Raw genomic sequence first — 14,792 nt, 5'->3', positions numbered from 1 at the left:
AATGCTAACCTTGGCACTGCAACTGCTACCAATCAATTTTTTCCTTTTAGAAAGAATGCATAAATTTTGATGAATGCTTGCAAATTATACACTAAAAACATAACTTTTCATATGAATGGGGCCAATGTCTTTTGGCAGGCTTGTCACTATCACAGTGTAACTGTTAATCTTCAAATACAGTCATTAACAACTTCTGAAAAATCATTCAGAAGACTAATTCTCCCTTTTAAGGTCAATGATTACCACATTTAATAACCAACTGGCTTTAGCCATTACTGTTCTGACCTTTACATCACGTTCTAAACTACCACAAGGCAGTAAATAACTATTAATAATGACCTATTTTGAAGGGTGTTTCTCAGTGACTATGCTCACTGAAAATGTAATTGTTTTGTCTTTAAATAATCACTCAATCTATTGCTGGGTTTTGCTTGTTTTCTTGTGGCAGTTCATGGTGCTTTATCATTAAAATAGCAATAATGGCAGAAGGTGAGGAGATAGAACATCTAATACAAACTCTAGTGACATTTAGAAAATATTAGTAAAACATACTGGGTTAGAAAATAGAAAAGAAACAGGTACAAGTTGAAAATCATCCTCCCTTCACTTTTTCTGCGAAGGCCTTCATTGTTAAATTAATTGTAATAGTTCATTTAAACACATGTCTAATGCATATGGTTAGGTAAGAAATACACATGTATTTTCCTCAGATTTTTTACAAAAATTCATACTTTACTGTTTGCGGCCTTCTGTTCCACGTACAGTATCTAGAAGACCCTTTCATATTGCTATGCATAAAGCTATCTCATTTGCTTAACAGCTGCACAATAGTCTATCACATGAAAATAGCAATTTATTTAATTACTCCTATACTGACAGATATCTAAGTCATATCCTGTTACTGTTGTTTGTTTTGCTTTGTTATTGTAAACAATGAACACAATGGAACACAATGATCATCCTTGCACACATACTGTAGAAACCGTGTAATTTTCTGTAGTCTGAGTTTTGGGCTAAAGCATACAGGCATTTTTAATGACAAGAGATTTTGTTATGCCGTGTTTCAGAAACACTGCACTGCCTGGTACCAGTTACTGAAGAGAATGTCCCTCTCTCCACATCCTTGATCCCATCAGGAATTAACAAACATTTCTGACAACTGAGAGGGTAAAAAAAACAAAGCAAAAAACAACATTCTCATCGGGAGTTTTTCATTATAAATAAGTGGTTAATGTTCTTGTGTATTTATTTAAAGACAACATTTTCTAAATTAATATTTTCTTACTTATTTAGAACAGGAATATGAAATCTGGTCCCTTTATTTTATGGCCTAACACGTAACAGCCACTCGGTAAATAGCTGTATTCTTAGTAGATGAATCAAGAAATAGTTTAGTAGAAATCTCCCTACAAATGATTTTTCAGGCCCTTTCTACTTAAAAATTTACAAGATTCCTCAAACTGCGCCCTGGGAAGCTGGTAACACTATTAGACAAGAGGTTAAAACCCTACACACAAAACAGAAACACAGCGCCTGCCTGGCAAGCATGAGGTCATGAGTTCGATTTCCAGTACCGGGAAAAAACCAAACTCAAAAAAAAAAAAAAAAAAGAAACACAACATGTTGTAATCTTACACAACTTTCTACCCTGTTATACATAACATGTGTATCTGCACATCAGATAAAGCCTTTCTAAAACTATTTGTTACCTATAAATCCTACATCATTTGTTTTATAGGTTTATCCTTCATATAAATGCTATATTATACACATATTATACACATCCAATTTGCTTTTGTTTTTGATCAACAGTATATAGCTGTTATAGATATATTTACTGATACATGTAGATATAGTCCATTAACTTTAACCACCTCCAATTCTTTACTATATAGTGATTTACTTATCAATTCTTATTGGTGCTTAATTTATTGCAAAGATATAAAGAATATTTTTGTGCATATCTCTTTGACCATGTGTTCAATAGCCTCTATCATATATGTATATATGAAGTGCAATCAATAATGCAGTCAGTACTGCTAGAGTACCACCAAGAGAAATGCAGGGATTTTTCAAGACAAGAAGCAGCACATCAAACCTTAGTACAGCATGTGACAGGTTTCAACTTGTTCAGTGCAGTCAGTCAACTGTGAGCTATGGCTGAGGTATGTTTTAAAGTATGCTATAAGTCATGGATCACAAACACGCTGACATTTTGTTTCTTTTTTTATTTTAAAGAGAAAAGACAAAATAATAAAAATAAAGCAACACAAAAACAATAAAAATGATACTGCAAAAAAGTGTTAAAAAAACACAAGAAATGTTAACGGTAGTTTACGGTGATGTTGCAGTGACCATGCAGACAGTTTATAAACTGCTGCAATATCTCACAAGGTTTCTTCTTCTGTAACTATGAACTAATTTACCCTTAAGATTCCTTATAAGCTTGTCATTTTATAACTAAGTTTTTCATTTTATCAGGTATGAACCTAGCTTAGGTGTAATAAAAGTAAACTACACTGAGAAACAAACATACTAATAACTGTGTGAAGCTTGGTAAAGTTAAAACCATAAGTAGAAAATCAAATCAGCGATCTGTTTATTAATACATAATACTATGTTGATAACAAATAAAATCTGTGAAACCGGAATTCTGAAAGATTATTTCCAAATTGCTTCTAAAATAGCTGTAATAAATGAATAAAACCACATAAAAGCACAGTAATATATTTGGTATAAATTCCAGCAGTCATCTGTTACCTAAAGTTGGCAATGCACATAAGCGTGGAAATTTAATACCACTTAAGAACATTCTACTACATACGACAAAATACATACAGTACATAGAATAATATGGTTGGACTTAATAAGAGAGTAAGAGATATGAAGCATAAGAGAGACTACAGATACCAAATTTCTCTAACAGCAGAAAGGCAAACAAAGTGGCAACACGTACTGATATTATTCTTCATGCCATATTAAGAAAATCCTCAAATTTTCCTCAAATATGGACCACTATCCAAATAAATCCATTACAATACTCCCTCATTCTCAGAAAACACATAAGCTAGTAAGAAGATCTTCTGAGGTCCTGAATAATACAAATAAAAAGGTTAAAATTTTTTATGTTGTCTATGTATTTTAAAATATGCCACATGCTGTCAGTCACATCAATTTTTAGAATAATTGTGTTCTGCCATGATTATGTTCTACCTTACTGTTCTTTGGTATTTGGAAGTAAATTCATTTTGTCTCAGAATCACACAGGTGTATTAAAATATATGTATGTTTGCTTTTTTTACAAGATTGATTAATCTCTTTGATGGAGATAATAATTAGCACTCTTAGCTATCAAGGTAAATGAGCCCTCTGTACACACATTAAAGCATGCTAAATTATTTCTAACATCAGATATGTATATAAAGCGAAAAGTGCACATACTGAACAGTGTTGTACTTCAATAAATTATGACCAAGTAGCCCATATATAGATAGTTCAAGGAAGAGGACATGAGGATTAACTTAAACACTGACATTAACTGATTTTCTGCAAGGCCTAATGCAGAGTCTCTGACAGCTCTACTGGAGGTAGAAGAGAGTAAGGCTGTACTTTGTCTTATTAGTCTCTTTATCATTAATAGTTAGCTCACTTTTTTGAGGGATATATCCTTTTATGAAATTATGGTCAATCTCTATATAATGTACCTTCCTGGGAAAACAAATTAATATAATGCACCTATATTAAATATCACTTCAAATAGATTCCAAACTGTGGGTAGTGGCTCAGCTGGAGATTGGCCACACTTTCGGAGCTAGAGCAAGGCCAACCCCAAAAATATAGCAGCGCCAAAGGCAAGCTATATAAAAAAGTTTTTGAGATTAGAGCAGAATCAGTCCCAGGGACATAGGCTGCCAGAGGCAGACTATGTAAACAAGTTGATCTCTAGCTCAGTGACATCAACATATACAGCCTTGGTGTTCCTCCCTGTTAACTACAGCATGGATAGCTCTAAACATGTTTCATTTTCAGTGTTCTCAGCACCAATTTTTTTATCTAGATTTACGGGAGAGGTGAAAAGTAATATAACTTTAATATTAAGTATCCAAAATGTTGGGACCACACTGTTTCAGATTTTGGAGTCTGTTGAATTTTGAAATATTTGCATAAATTTTACTGATTGAGTACTTCTAATCCCAAAATGTGAACACTGGAACGCTTCATTTAAAGTTTCAAATTGTGAAGAATTTTGGATTTTGGAAGTGGAATTAGGAATCCTTAACCTACATCTAAAATCTCACGTAAATATTTTATATAATACTTCAATATCTTAATCTCTGTCCCATTGTAGGTACTAAATTTTCGGTTGACAAATGAAGAAATACTTGTTCTGACATAAGGAAGAGGAAAATTAGGACTAAAAGTAGAATTACTCATGAGAGGCTCTGTTCTTAACTACTGAATTTCTCTAATTGGGTAAGTATTTTCTTGGTTGAAATCCACAAAACAAAATGCTAATCAAATAAACCATAAGAAAAGGATCAAAACACCAAGACCGGAAAAAGATTAAAATCCTAAATGAAGCCATCTCTGCAAATCACAAATAAGACCAAGATCACTGGAAACATGTTATACTATAAACATAAGGCTGAGGCAAAGCTCAAGAGTCATAAGGGCTGCCGAAAGAAAGCTTGCTTTCCTCGTAGGTATTTTATACTAACCTCCACGTAGCTTATCTGCATACATCCCATCTCCTGACAGGATCACAACTTCCTTGGAAGCAAGGATTACTGTCTAATTTACATTTACATCCACTGCTATGCCTAGCACATTGCAGACATTCAATTAATATTAGGCAAATTAATTAAGTATGATACCTTCTAAAGAAAATCAATGCTTATCTTGACATTGAAACAAAAACATTGACTAAGTTAAAGTCAAAATATTTATCATGGCCAGGGATATAGCTCAGTGGCACAGCGCCTGTCTGGGAAGCACAAGATTCGGAATTCCATTCCTCATACCCTCCCCCAGAAAAAATCATTAGGCAAAAGTTTGTTTTTTCTTTACGTTAGCTTTCATTTTATTAGGATTATGTATGTACTTGGTTTGAATTATAAAATAATTCGAAACAGTTTACTTAAAAAGACAACCAGTCTTTCCCCTCTTTCCCCAAAGCATTCCTTTCCTAGAGTGAAGCATTTTCATTTCTTTCATAGAATCGTTTTAGAATTTATTTCCATTACTTCCTAATATCATGCTTATATTGCTACTTATTGATTTCAAGTTTTAAATATATTATTTTTCAAATATAAATGTAAGGACTGAGCTCTACTTCCTCCACCTAGGAATAACACACAATCTTTCTACCTGTTTAATTACTATTTTGGTTAGTCTCTTATTTAGTGTTTACATAATTAACGGATACATAAACAGTAGTGAGGACTAATCCATGTGGTGACTATCATTACTTCTCCCTTCCCAAGTAATTATTTATCTGAAGTTAATCTGTGTTGGGCTTTGTTACTATTGTTTCATATTTTCCTTGCTTAGTTTTACAAGTATGTAAGAAAAATCCAATTGCAAATTCTTCACTAGAGGATATTTTAGATGTTTTCCTGTGCATTGTAACTGTTGTGTCCCTCTGGAATTTTTAGGAGCAAGAAAAATATTTAAAAGGTTTGTAACAGAGTTTCAGTAATCAACCTCTTGGTTTACAAAATTAAAGTCTATTAGGCCTAGGTCACAAACTAACACGGATCTAATACTGTTCACAAATACTCCAGATGAGCCAGGTGTGGTGGCACACACCTGTAATCCCAGCACTCAGAGGCAGAGGCAGGAGGATTGAGTTCGAGACCACAGGCTGCGCTACAAAGTGAGTGCAAGGCCAGCCTGAACTGCATAGGGAGACCCTGCCTCAAGAAGACAAAAAACAAACAAATACTCCAGATGTTAGAAAACTTTACACTTATTAGATATTATCTAGAAATGTTAAACCGTGTTAACGTCATGTAATGAAAACACAAGATACAAGAAAGATCTGGTAGAATTCTATCTTCACCTAACAATATTTATTAACCCTTCTGACCCTCAATTTCCTTCACTATAAAAAAAATCATTGATTCCAGAATATCATAGGTTGATTTGATTTCTCTGCTCTTTAATTATTTAAGAATAAAAGGGCTATATAAAATGTTCTGTAATCATACATCTACCAACACAGTACACAAAATTAACTGAAGCTTACCAAGGCCCTAAGTGACAGAGAAATCTTTAGGACTAATACAAGGAATAAATGAACTAGAATCATCTGGCCCTCCAAACTCAATAGGGGTAGCAAATAATGATGATAACAATCATTATCACTAACTTGAGTACTTTCCATTTACCAGATCCTACTTCATGTAATCTTAGATGTCAGCTACTGTGAGAGAATTCTGTCCACTTCACAAATGAGACACTGAGACACAAATATATCCAGGTTCACAGGTACTAATCAGCAGAGTCAAGATTTAAAATCAGGAATTCTGATGCCAAAGCAATCATATAAAGCTGTGTTTGCTTTGTAGCAGAATAAACTGTGCTTGCATCATCTCATATCAGTCATGCATTGATCCTGAAGTCTAACCACATTAAGGACAATGAGGCAGGTATGTCAGCCGCTATGAGGAATGCTACTTACACCATGGATGGTAACAGGTAGAGCATACTATGGATTGAATTATGTCTCTCCCAAAAGCATATGTTGAAGCCTTAACCCTCTACTGTGATTCTGTCTGGCATTAGGATCTTTAGAGGTTAAAGAAACATTGTAAGGGTGAAGTCCTAATCCAATAGGACCATGGTTCTCTAAGTTTCTTCTACTATGTGCAGACCTGGAAGAAGGCAGCCATCTGAAAGTCAGAAAGACAGCCCTCAGCAGAAAACAAATGCTTCTACGCCTTGACTTCTGACTGGCCATCTTCTAGATATGTTAGAAAACTAAGTTTTACTGTTTAAGACATCCAGTATATGGTATGTTGTAACAGCCTGAGCAGACTAACATGGAGCATGAAATTAGAAGGAATTTAAATACTCTTCTTTTTCTTCTTTTTCTAATGTTTATGTGTTGGAGGAAAATATAAGCAGCAAAGGAGCACTCAGTTGTTCAAATGAAAACAGATTTTTAGAAGAGGAACAGATTTTAAAAACTACACTGCCACTCATCATTAAGAATATTAACTGGTAAAAAAGAAGAATTAGAATTGGAGTCAGAAAATCTTGGTTCTAGGAAGGATCATTCCTTATAAACTGTACATCCCTGGCTACATCATTTAGCTTTTCAATACCCTCAGATACAATCTACAAAATCAAGGTAGGTGATCTTTAACTTCTTTTTTGTTAAACACTCCAGAATCCTGTCTAGGTTGTGGAAAAGTAGTCAACAGAAGGCACTTAGCAGGATATAGTCTTGGACATAACACAGAATTTAAAAGAAATTGTAATGACACAAGTTAAATCCCAGTAACTAATAAAAAAAAAAAAAACCTAAACATAATACGAAGTATGATATGGTACATCCAGCACCTACATATTTCCAAAGCAGTCTACCTAGCTCAAGATGAAAGCACTTACACAATTTCCATTAAACTACCAAATATTGGTGATTTAAAAGTGGCAGATCCCTCCACAACAATAAGTCATTGGATACTATCAGCTATTTTCACAGCATAATTTGAACTGGAGAAAGGAAAACAAACACCAATGTTTTTCAAGCTGTAAAAGTTAGGAATTGAAGAGATCTGATGCAGGAGCAGAACAGAATATTAGGTGTTTTTTTAAGTATAATTCATCAAAAATACCTAACCATGTGAGGATCTTATGGAAATTCTTGGATAAACTTCTCAGTAGCAAAACTCTGAAATTCATTCTATTATAAAAATGAAAATTAAGAAATATTTTCAAAGAATTAAGAGGATTATGGTTATTTTTAAAACTTATCTCATAGATAGCTGTCTTTTAGAAGACAGATCCCTAAAACAAAAGCTGGTTGAGGTTTGTTATCATTTCTAACGTATTCAACCTCTCTCCTTACACTCAATCTTATAATTTCCTCCACACTGCATCAGTTGGAAAATGAGTATGACTAACACAGGCGAAAGAATTTTGTAAAAATATTTTTGCTAAAAAAGTGAAAAACTTCTAAAGTGTAAGACATTTTCAGTTTCTCAAGGTCAAAGATACAGATATGAGCTGTGAAAGACACAAAGCAAAACAAAAGGCAAGGAGAATTCCCAAAACAAAAGCATTACACGAGGATAAATCAAGTACCTAGAAGCACATTTGTTTCAACAGCTACTAGAATGAAAATTTAAATATCAAAAGGCAATGTAACAAAATATTAAAGTTTACCTACTTGGAATTAATTATTTGTTTAAACTTCAGTGTAGGTACAACTCACTTTGTGCCTATCAAAATGATAAATTCTGTCCACTAATGGATTTCTCTACAAAAATTAATCCTGAAAAATTGCAGCTTAGTGACAGAAGTACCTATAAGCATTGGAAGGGATGGGAAAGGAAGAGGAGGAGAAGGTACAGGGAGGGGAAGAAAGGGAAGGAGGTAGAAGAAAAGGTTGGGTAGAGGGAAGGGAAAAATAGGAATAGGGAGTGGGGGAGGAGGAAGAGAAGAAGGGAAGGGAGTAGGGGACAAAAGGAGGGAAAATGGAGGATGGGAAGGAAAGGGGGAAGGGAAGGGAGAGGAATGGGAGGGGAGTGAAAGAAAGAGAAGGAAGGGGAAGGGAAGGGAGGGGAGGGGAGGGGAGGGGAAAGGGAAGAAATGGGGAGAACACAAGAAGAGAAAAGAGGAGAGAAGAAGAGAGGAAAGGAGAAGGAAAATTATGTATGTTGGAGCCAGGATACTGCAGCCTACTTTGGAAGGGTGTTGGTTTTTTGAAAACTTTACAAGCTCCTCTTGATACTCCTCTGAAAGTAAGCAAAGCATACGCCATAACCATACCACACACATCAGACACAGTCTCAGCTGTTAGTGTCAACAGAGTACCAAGGGATCTTGTGAAGTAAAAGTGAAACCCAGGAGGACAGAGGAGGCAGGGATTCCCTGGTACCTGAGCTCTCTGCCAGAGTAACAATGACCACAGGCTGGCCCTTGGCCCCTCCCAATTCACATTACCATACAGAGCAGGTATATGGTAGCAGTAAGAATTACTCTAGAAAAGAACTATGAAGAATATACGCCTAATTAAAGAAATTTTGAAACCTATACAAGTAACACTGGCAGCCCTTTATGGTAGGAATGAGAAAAGAGTGAGAAGACAGGCAATACAGAAGAGGGCAAAGCCATCTCAGGCTATGGCAGATTTTTCCCAGAACAATTATTCCAGTCAGGCCCAAAAGTCAAGAAAAAAATTATCAAGAGATTACTGAAACTGCTGCAGCTATCCTAGAACTCACCACAGAAAACTAAATTATACTCATGGAAATTTCAATCAGATGATGCAATGGCCACTAGATGGCACGTACTCACAGCCAGCGCAAATTTGCCTCTCAGCCCAACCCACAGAATTCTGGGAGCCACAAGTTTGCTCTGGTCATTTTACCAATATTACTAGCAGATAGTGCTGCATTTTATATAACTGAAAACTTGAGCTTGCTTAATTGTCTTGTGAAGGAACTTTTATGTATCTGATGAAGCAGAATTACTGGAACAGATGTACCAATAACTTAAAATAATCATGATAAAGCTAATGCAACAAGGAAAGATATCAGCAATGCACAAGCATAAATATGAAATCATGAAAAACATTTTAAAATAACAGTATAAAATATAACGATTTTAAAATACAGTACAGAAGATAAGTACTAAGATGGATACAGCTAAAGGATAAAGTGATTTAAAAAATCAGATTGGAGTTCCTTCCTAAAACAACTAAAAAAGGATGAGATACAACAACACAAAAGAAAAGCCAATGGATAAGCAGATATGTGAGCATACAATAACGCAAGTCTAAGAAAAAAACTAAAAAGAGAAGGTAGAGATACACTGAAATCATCAAAGGAATAATTAAAATAAGTAATCCTGAACAAAAAGTGAGATACTAAAATGAAAAAATTACTGGAAACAATTTAAGGAAAATCTATACCACAATATACAGTGGTTAAATTTTAGAAGGAAAGAAAATAAGTTACTAAAGCTCCTAGAGAAAAAGACAAAAAAACTGGAACAAGAATGCAAAAGTATAATAATATAAAATTTTCAATGTTGAAGGAAAATGATTTCAATTCTAGAATTTTGTATCAGCCAAACTATCACTCAAAGGTAGGGAAAAAATAGACATTATTCAGACATACAGGACCACAGAAGGTTTGTCTCACAGAGACCCAAAATGAAAACACTTTTGCAAAAGTATTCAAATATATGAGCTGTTCAATATATATGAGCTATTCAAAATGCAGCATATGTTCAAATTTTTAAAATGTACTGCAGTAAGAGATCCATTGCCATTAATCTCCCTCCCTTATCCCATTGTTCATCCACTTGCTGAAGGAGTTGTGGAAGTTCTCTTTTGTGAGCTGCACCATCCTAGGTGCACCTAAATCCCTTGCATCAATTAAAAAGACTTGGTTTTCATGGTCATTTTGACTTTGGGGAAGAGCATGAAGTCACACAGTGCCAGACCTGGTGAATAAGACAGATGAAAACACACTAAAACACTAAAGTTTTTACAAGCTGCTTTTTAATTAGATGGTACTCAACAGCAGCTTTTACCATATTTGATGGCACCTCATAAAGACACTAACAAAAGAGGATTTCCAGAACTGCTTCAGAAAGTGTCAAGAATGATGGGCTAAGTGTGTTCAACAAGGAGATACGGCTTAATGGCAATGGGTCTTTTATTGTACTATTTCTTAAATTTAAATTTAAACACACCATATATTTTGATCACCACCTGGAAAAGGAAGATGACACAAATATATTAAGGATTATCAAACAATTCATCTATTACTGTCTCATGAAGACAAAAAAAGAGGTATAATCAGAGACTACAACTAAAAATTAAAATTCTATACAATATTAATAAGAATCATAAGAAACAAGAAATAATAAAGGGAATAAACAAAAAAAATCCAAACAAGAATAGAACAGTCACAAAAGTTGCTCTGTTCTTCTGAAGACAAAAGAATGTTAACAAATTTACAAAAAAAAATTTTTAAATAAAAATTTTCCAAGATTCATCAAAGACAGGGTGAGGATGGGGATTGAGACATGGCAACAAAAGAGAGAATAAAAAAGAGGTTTATGAAATGTTAAGTAGATACTTTTTAAAGTGTCATACGTATGGGCTAATAATCCAAAAATGTAGATAGAAAAAGTCCAAGAAAAGTATAATATGGCAAAACTGTCAAAAAAAAGAAGTAGAATTACTGAATGTACCTAAAAGTATGAAGTAATTTCTCAGTGGTAGTCTAAGCATCCTTCTCAAAAAAGCCGAAGGGCCACAAAGTTTTACAAGTGTGTTTAATGTTAAGAAACAATAATACCTTTCTAATATCATTCAAACCAGTTCCTTGGAAAAGTATGAAACTGCCTAGCTCATTTTATAAGATGTAGTCAGGGTTTGCAAGGGAAACAATTCAACACAGGACACACAATTTATAGGATTATTTTATAATATTCACCCGAACAGTCAAATGCAAAAGAGTGCAGGAGATTTGTCCACACACTAGAGATCCAAAGAATCCAACTGAGGGCCTGGATTCCACAGTAATATTCTCCATGAGTCCAGCTGAAGACCTAGAGTCCATGGCACTGTGCTCCACAAGACCAGTTGGAGGCCATGAGCTCACAACAATGTCTCATGCAAGTCTGTTCAAGGATCTGCACTAGGAAAGCCCAAAGGTTAGTGATACAAGCCAGAAAGTCTGCACCAGCAGGATGAAGGATCTGTGTCAGCAGGCTGAGGGATATGCACTAGGGCCAGGAAGTGAAGCTCATGGTAAGGACCAGAGCTGCCTCAAAGAGAACAGCAGCCATCCCTGACAACAGCAAAGACCCGAGCTCCTCCAAGGAGCCAAGTTCATAATAGGAAAGCCAGCATAACAAACAAGCTTCTCCAGGAGAACCAACAGCACCCCTTCATCCCCTCCAATTCTATTTTTAAGCTGTTGACAAAAATCCTCAGCTGGGCCATCCACACCCAGCACCACACTAATTCAGTTCAGCTGGGTATTACAAATTGACTAGTTAATCCACCACAGAAGTTTAACAGAATCTTGATTTAAAAGCCAGATAACATAAGGGGGGAAAAATGGATCTTCCCTACTTAATGAAATACAGTAAGGGGAAAAAAAAAGAAAAAAAAAAAAAACCACTATTCAAATAGTATCAACATTATTTTTAAAAACATAATTATCAAGCCATGAAGTGTTATAAAATGCAAAAGTAGTTCAATGTCACTATATGATTAGCTCAATTAATACAAGAAAAACAAAGTTCATTACCTGTTCATAACTGGAAAATCTCAGATTATAAACAGAAGAGAATTTCCTTAAGTTAGTAAAAGCTAAACGTGAATACTTTTCTATCTTAATTTGCCTGAATGCCTACTAGTAGAAATCAGCAACAAAATAAATTCAAATTTTTTTCAGTTTTCAATTTTCCTAATTATGTCACCTCTCACTATCCAAATTTATAAGCCATATATAACCATTGAGAATCTTGCTATGCCCACTTCCTGATTTCATTCCCCATAATCTTAGATTATAAAGAATACCTGTTAGCAAAAACCTATAGAAACATTATCTGTAATGAAGAATCTCCACTTCTTTTAAGAGCAGGAAAAACAAAAACACTACTCACATCAAGCCTCTTAAATATACTACTAGACACACTGGCTAAGATAAACAGAAAAGAAAATAAAACTGGTAAAAATTAGAAAGAAAGAAAATCATTACTTTTAGATGATATAATTATTCACTTAGGGAAAAAACAATTTCTTTTAAATCTCAAAAGAAGAGAGTTCAGCAAAAGTGTCTGATAAAGGGTTCTTTTCTTAGGGTTGAAAACTGTAATAGGCCAATTAATGTGGATGGGAAAATAAATTATGCTTTCACCTTCAATTTCTATTTGAAATATTTCTATTTTCTTTCCCTAATCTCCATTATAAGCTCTATTTAACATTAATATTAATCAATTATTAAGATTAGGTAGTAATAATTTTCAAAAAAAATCAGATGTTTCCATACCATATTACAGTAGTTCCAGGTGTCTTGAAATAGCATGAATGTTTATTACTACTTCAAAATTATGATCATTACTAACCAATAATATTATTTCATTATGAAAGAAGCACACATTTATGTATTTGAACAATATTCTATGAAAGTTCCCATGAAAGTCTCAAAACTGACAAATGTCCAAGAAAATTAACTCCTCAAAAATCATGATTAGCCAGGCATCGTGGCGCAATTCTTATTAACAGTTCATAGGGTCAAAATTCTACTCCTTTTATCCATGACCCATCAGTTTGTTCTATATTAAAAGACTCATACATTAATGTTGTCAAGAACACAAAACTCTATTTGGAAGAAGCAACAGAATAATTCAAAGATTTTTCCTGATATCATGGTAGGACACTATTTCATTGCCCTTTTAGTTGCTTTGATGACATAACTAAGTTAAGACAGCTGTTATTTATTTTATGAAATAATGATGTACCAGTTATTCCACTAATCAGGGAAAATAAAACTATTTGTATGCATCTTCAAAAATGAAACTCCAACTTGGCATTTCAAAATATTAACACAATTTTTAAAACTACATAATTGATTCATCATTGCCAATATTACCGACTCTTCTCAAAAATTCGTATTTACTATACCTAAAATACACTCATTCTAATACGACATTATAAAAATAATGAATACAATCAACACATACTAAAAAGATCTACTTAGGATATCCCAATGTTCCACTGCCCTCCATATAGTTCATTAAAAGATAACTAAATCATGCGTCGTTATCAAGGCTCATATATCCAGTAACATGCTTACTTCCACCAAGATCTAAAGCATTTAAACAATTATCAAATTTCTTAATAATCTTTGAAGAAACGTATTTAAACATCCTCAGATCAGTACTTATTTTCACTTTTTGTTAGAACAGCTTATTATAAACTACTATATCCTAAATAACTCATTAAAAACATATATCCTTTTTTCAGTGGGTGGGACCCTAGCTCCTGCATTTTTAATGAATTTTTGTCTCTTTTTTTTTCCTCTAAAGTTATCTATGGTCTTCAATTTATTTTCAATTGACACATGTTTAATGCCTGTACATACCATTTGTGGTATGGTCAAAAATATGGGTGTATAGGACAAAACAAAATATATATATGGTTCTTTCCACCAGTGGCTTTGAGTATCCACTTGGGATTTTAAACCATCTACTCCAGAGAAAAGGGGTGACTATTCCTACAGTAAAAGACACACTGACATTATTTCCTTTCCAAATATTCCCTTTACTTAGAAAATATGCTTCAGATTGCTCTTGCCACTTTCTGAAGCAGTTCTGGAAGTCTTCTTTTGTGAATGTATTTAGTTGTACTGTTGTGAACTTGATGTCCTGAATCTACTCAACCTGTCTACCTTTCATGGTCATTTTCACTTTTGGAAAGAGCCAGAAGTTGCATGGTGCCAGGGCCAGTGAATAAAGTGGATGAAGACACACTGTAACATTTTTACAAGTCTCCCTTTCCATTTGGATAGCACTCAGCAGCATTCACAGTATTTTTT

At 34.2% G+C, this 14,792-nt stretch overlaps 1 protein-coding gene and 1 long non-coding RNA gene across 2 annotated transcripts in view; one reads left to right on the top strand and one right to left on the bottom strand.

Moving 5' to 3' along the window:
• Positions 1–14,792, bottom strand: part of Fbxl17 (F-box and leucine-rich repeat protein 17) — a gene marked incomplete at its 5' end in the record, with an annotated part of 444,029 nt that overhangs the window by 334,799 nt on the left and 94,438 nt on the right.
• LOC102021241 overlaps positions 4,364–14,792 on the top strand; it is a 30,743-nt gene continuing 20,314 nt past the window's right edge. The window contains exon 1 of the long non-coding RNA XR_260540.1: positions 4,364–4,473. This is a non-coding gene — a long non-coding RNA (uncharacterized LOC102021241). The remainder of the gene's footprint in view (positions 4,474–14,792) is intronic.

The sequence above is a fragment of the Chinchilla lanigera genome, unplaced genomic scaffold, assembly GCF_000276665.1.
Source record: "Chinchilla lanigera isolate Chin_1 unplaced genomic scaffold, ChiLan1.0 scaffold00017, whole genome shotgun sequence".
NCBI classification, from domain to species: domain Eukaryota; kingdom Metazoa; phylum Chordata; class Mammalia; order Rodentia; family Chinchillidae; genus Chinchilla; species Chinchilla lanigera.
Note: the sequence above shows the minus strand (reverse complement) of the source record. Positions and strands in the feature narration are given on the sequence as shown.